This window comes from Cardiocondyla obscurior, unplaced genomic scaffold (genome assembly GCF_019399895.1).
Source record: "Cardiocondyla obscurior isolate alpha-2009 unplaced genomic scaffold, Cobs3.1 scaffold79_0_72279, whole genome shotgun sequence".
Classification (NCBI taxonomy): Eukaryota; Metazoa; Arthropoda; class Insecta; order Hymenoptera; family Formicidae; genus Cardiocondyla; species Cardiocondyla obscurior.
The window spans coordinates 47,636-53,768 of NW_027228820.1; the positions used below are offsets into that span (position 1 = coordinate 47,636).

General features: G+C 33.8%; 1 pseudogene; it reads right to left on the reverse strand.

Moving 5' to 3' along the window:
- Window positions 1–3,936: 3,936 nt before the first annotated feature.
- Window positions 3,937–5,217, reverse strand: LOC139112984 (uncharacterized; annotated as a pseudogene).
- Between the last annotated feature and the right edge of the window lie 916 nt (window positions 5,218–6,133).

Consider the following 6,133-nt stretch of genomic DNA (forward strand, 5'->3'; position numbering starts at 1 on the left):
CGTATAATTTAATTTTGAGATAATTTTCATCTGTCTTAAGAAAAAATTGTCTTTCTCAAGACAGAAAACGAAAATTATCTTAAAATTAAATTATACGTAATGTAAAAATATATATTTAAAATATAAGTAACATGAGTATTTAATTTCGATTGTTAAAAGTCGCGAAATGTCTTAAAGTATACGCTAGAATTAATAGCGTACTCTCGCGATATACTTCTATTCTTGTCTACCCGTATAAACACGAAGGCAAGAGAGAGAGCGAAAGTGCGCCTATATAATTCCTTAGCGTTTACTCATGCTTTCTCTCTACCTCACGGGTCGCGAGCGAGAGAAGAGCTGAGAACGCCCCCACCAAATTTTCCCCGTCCTCGCCCTTTGGCGTTCCGCGCCTCACGTACGCGATCCGCGGTGAGGCCTCACGCACACTACCCCACCTCACGCACGGGAGCCGCCGTCGCCGCAGTGCGACAGGCCATTATTGCCGGTGACTGTACACTGGTATTGTAATTGAACATTGCGAGGCTAATCCACTTATCCCATTGTTTCTGTTCGTTGGCATATTGTTTCAGATATTCGCCCAAAGCGTGATGTGATCTTTTCAGAGATCCATTCAATTGCGGGTGGAATAATGTAGTTCGAAATTTCCGTATTTTAAATATTTTCGCTACCTTTTTAATTAAATTGCCAATAAAATTTCTTCCTTGATCGGTGAGTATGGCTTTAGGTGCTCCCAGTACACAGACAAAATGATTTATGAATGCTTCTGCTATAGTTTCTGATCTTTGGTCGGGTAATGCTATCCCCATGCAATATTTAGTTAATTGATCCTGGAACGTTAATATGTATTCATTGCCTCGTTCAGTGATAGGTAAAGGACCTACGATATCCATAGCTACCTTGTCGAAAGAAGATCCTGGCGTGTCGGTCATTATCATAGGTTGTTTTGTTTTTACTCGGACTAATTTCTTTAATTGGCATTGCAGGCATTGTTGTATGTATTTTTGAACGTCACTTTTTAGATTTTCCCAATAATATTTATGCTTTATTCTGTTATAAGTTTTAGTGACTCCTCGATGTCTTCTCATAAGAGAACAATGAGTTTCACTTATTATAACAGTGCGTAAATCTTTCGGAGGATATTTAATTAGGCCATTACAAATTATTACTTTTACTGGATATTCGATAAAAATTAGTTGAATCGCCTTTTTAACATCACCCCATGGAACTGTATTAACAAACTCTATTTTGGCGATACTGAACGTCTCAATTTTTAATTCATTTATTAATCCTTTTAAATTTTTTAAGGCTATTGTAATATTTTGTAATGTTAAAGTTGGTCCTTCACACAATCCTTTTTTAAAGGCTCGTCTACACGACATGGCGTAAGACGACGCAGAGCGCGACGCAGGCGTAAGAAGACTGTTTGTGGTCGTAGCAACGCAGCGTAAGGCTGCCGTTACATGGAGCGTAACTTGCGTGATGGCGTATTCTGCGTACCTATCGTCAACCAATCACGTCTTGCTTGTTACTTTTCGCGCTTTACGCCCAAAATTCATACGCCAAAGTTTGCACAAACTGCGTAACAACGTGTCTGTGCATGTATTAGTGAAAAACGTAACTGTCAGTAAAGAATAGACTCTGTTCAAAGATATATTTTAATTAAAAAAAAAAAAAAAATGAATAAAGACGAAATAAGAGTAAGTAAAAAGTAGTTTTTTTAATTTATTAATTTATCTTAAACACTATCGCTTATATTAATATTTTTGGTTATGCTGCTTGCATTTTTTTATACTGTTTGCTTTTTTTCTTTTTCAATGCTGCATGTTTGAACACTTTCAGCATAAATGTGGATATTGTGGATGGATTTTTCGGTTTTTTACTAATTTTCTTGAGCATGATTGTTTTAAACATTACATTGAAGGTGAAGACAAAATTTTTGTTGATGAGAACTATGTTGTAACATTATGTACGTTTTTCTTCTTTTATTTATTATTTATATATAATTGTCTTATAATAATTAAATATATATTTTTTAATAATTAAATATCTATATTTAATAATTACAGATGGAGCAAAGGCCACAGAAAGCCCGGCAAATGATAGTTTGGATGAACTTTTAATTGGTGCAGTGAAGACTAGAAAAGCGCTGTACGATTTTAGATTACCTGCAGCAACCAGAACTAATTTACGAAAAAACTCTTTATGGAAAGAAGTTTCTAATCTTTTAGGAGATATTGTACAAATATTTAATACACATTATGTGTAGATATTTCATATGTTACAAATGTATTATTAATTTAATAATTGAATTTTTAGGAGCTCTTAATCCCGAAAAGCAAAAGCTCGTTGGAAATATTTGAGGGACAATTATCTGAAAGCACGCAAAAATGAAAAGCTACATTCCTAGTGGGTCAGACTCTGCAGCTGTTAACGTAAAAAACGAAATTTAGATTTTATGACATGATGGCGTTTTTAAGCGATGTTTTGAAAACACGGCAGTAAGTTCTTTTTTATATATAAACTTTTATATCTTTGTTGTAATGTTAAAATGTTAATGATAAGATTTTTTTTCAGGACTGTGAGTTTATTGTCAGATTTGACAAACGTGAATTATGAAACGCCACATGAAGAAAATGCAGATCTTTTTCAATCACGTATTACGATTCAGGAATCATTTCAGGAATCAATGTTAAGTCCAACTGTTCAAGAAATTTCCACAAGCAGCAGTTCTTCACAAAATATCAATGAGACATCTAAAATACCAGTTAAAAATACAAGTAGATACTTAACTAAATATATTTACATTACTATTACATTACTAAATATAATACAATAAAAGTTTTGCACATAGTAAAATACGTGTCGCTAACAAAAACATTACTTAACATTCTTTTAGAACGATTCCGCCGAGCCGAGCCAAATAATGATGAACCCGAATGGCCGAACCGAGAATCGAAAAGTAAATCTTTCTGATTTATTCCATTACAAAATGTCTAATATATTATTTGAAAATTATTTTCACAGCGATCATTGTATTATATACATTTTATACAAATAATTATGTTTCAGAAAATAAAAGTGAAGGGCAGTTAGAAGCAGCTCTTTTAAAAGCCCTGGAAGTGCTACCACCTGCACAGACCATTGATCCGCCAAACACTTTCTTGTTACATTTGGGAGAGATGATGCAGAAGTTGCCTCTTCTCGAGAGAATGCGGGTAGAAATAGATATTTTTAAATTGGTTGCGGATAAATTAGAAAGTTGCAGTAACTACTAGTACTAAGTAAAAAGTTTTGCATTTATTATTATGACGTATATAGTATTAAGTTTATTACTGTTTATATTTTTATTATACCTTTATTAAACGTTCGTTCAATATTTTCGTTTCTAATGTTTCTTCTTTTGAACATCCGGGTTGGCAAACAAAAAGACTTTTTTCCATTTGTTGAATATACTCGTTGCATGTAGAATAACTAAAATAAAAGATTTTTAATTTAGAAATATTGCTTACTTGTTTAAAACAGAGTTAATATTAAACTTGAAATTATTCATACTGAGTGTTTAACGCTTTTTCTTTAGCTTGAAGAAGGCCTTGACTTGGTATAAGATCCCCAATACCGAGAGAAATTCCTCTCTCAAAATTAAAATAATTTGTTATTCTGGTTAAACGCCACATGGCTGTAATAGCAACATCCTCACCCCAGTCACGTAATAAAACGTAAAATAATAATAATAATAATTTAATAATAATAATAATAATTTAATAATTAAATTAGAAATAATTTATCGCTAGCAAAACTAATGCTTCTGCTCTAGCTTCTTCAGTTTGCGTCGCTGCTATAAATAATAACATAGTGATATTACAGTGATAATATAGTGATAATATAGTGATGTATAAGAAATTAATAAAATACTCACAAAAGTAACGTAAAACTCGATTAAAAGTTATTTTGCAATACTTTTTCCCAATGCCAGGGCAATGCTCCTGCGTTCTCAAAATATGTAGCAAAGTAATTTCGAATTTGATAAGCAGAATTATCTTTGTTCCTTAAAACAAATGGACGAGTGTTGTCTTGCAAAACGCCATTTACAATTTGATTCTCAGTAGTAACATGCGTATAACGTCTGTAGTGATTTGACAATTTGTTTTCGTTTAAAATAATAAAGTTATGTAAGCAAACAGTTGCCTGAATAATTTTCCTCTGCTGTGAAGACGGATGCTATTATGGCTCGACGATAGATTCGCCATTTCGCTGCCAATATACCGAATGCACTTTCAATTACTCTCCGTGCTCGACTGAGACGATAGTTGAATACCTGTATAAATATAAATATTAATAAGTACATAAATATTTAAAAATACAATAATACATGCATGTAAGAGTTTAAAATATCTGTTTTTCACGTCTTTAATACCTTTTTTTGACGGTTTAAATGTTTGCTTCGTGGATATGGCCGCATCATATAATTTGTTAGAGCAAATGCTTCATCCGCAACTAGTACAAATGGTATTGTTGGACCAGATATTTCAATTGATTTCGGCTCTGGTAAATTAAGATCTTTGTTTCCAAATCGCTGACCGAAAATTGAATTTGAAAAGATTCCGCCATCGCTCTGTCGTCCTTCTGCACCGATATCTACTAGTGTAAAACAATAATCAGCATCACAAACCGCTAATAAATTAATGCTGTGATGTCCTTTGTAGTTGTAAAAAGTTGAGCCACTGTGAGGAGGTGACTGAAATAAAAAACAATTAAATTATTTACATATTATACAATAACTATAAATATTAAGTATATTATATTTAAACTCACCTGAATTTGTACGTGTTTCCCGTCTATCGCACCTATACAGTGTGGAAAATTCCACTTTATTGCAAAATTATTTGCAATTTTCAGCCAGTTTTCTTCTTTTACATCAGGAAAAACTAATTTCTGTAAAGTGTTCCACAATTCTTCGCACGTCTCCGAAATAATTTTTGATACTGTGCATACTGCGACTCGAAAAGAATAAGATATCGAAGTCATACTATCACCAGATGCTAGGTAACGTAGGCATATTAGAAGCCTAGTACGACTTGATATTGGATCTTGAATACAATATTGTTTTTCTATGTGTGGTCCAACAATACTAAGTAATAACTCAAAGGTTTCTGGATACATTCTACAATAATTGTAGAACATTTCAGAATCATTAAATGTCATTTCTTTGACCAGATTATCGCTGGAACCTTGTAAAAATCTTTGTCTCACTGTAAAAATTGGGCGTACCCATGTTCTGCGAGAATGTTTTTATTTTTTTAATAACTTCCATAATGTTATTAAAATTATTAATTGACGTCTGTCAACTTGTTTATAACATATTTCCTTTCTGCACATTCTCAATCGTTTCCATATTAAAAATAATATCGTGCTGGATATTACTAAATCCATTGTTGATATTGAAGTACGCTTCGTATACCTGTTAAAATGTACCAAATTAATATTGTATCAGTAACGTTGATAACAAAGAGCAATTTAAGAGATTACTCACCTTGAATGGCAACGCTACCGCTTAAAGAATTTTCTATCGGCACTTCGCCATGTTCGCTCTCTTCGATGAGATAATAAACACTGCTCACACATTCCGTTCACATACACAACTGTACAGAATTCTTCTTTTACATGGAGCGTATTTTGCGCACGCGTAACTTTATGGGACCCAGTCAAAATATTCTTTAACATTTCTCTAACAGAAACTCTAAGCAGCTATTGGCTGTAATAATTCCGCCGCATACGCTTTATAGACAAAGTACTGTAAAAGATTTACTACTAGCAGCGCTGTGGCGGGTCGCTTAGCGCCGTCTGGTAGAAAGCGCCAAAGCTCTTAGAGCTAATGTATATAGATGAACGCACATGGGCAGCACGATCGCTCAACGGGCAGCCGGCTTCAAACGGCCGTCGGCTCAGTGAGTCGTTCAGTAGCGCGTAGAGGAAACGGATCGGAGATAGGACCAATAAAGTAAGACCTGACACACTTTTAAAACGTTCCTTTATTCTTCCTGAGCGGCTTCCAGGGGATTCTCACTAGAAAAGAGAACTTCCTCTTACAGTACGCTCCATGTAAAAGTAGGGTCTTAAAACAGCGCAACGTATT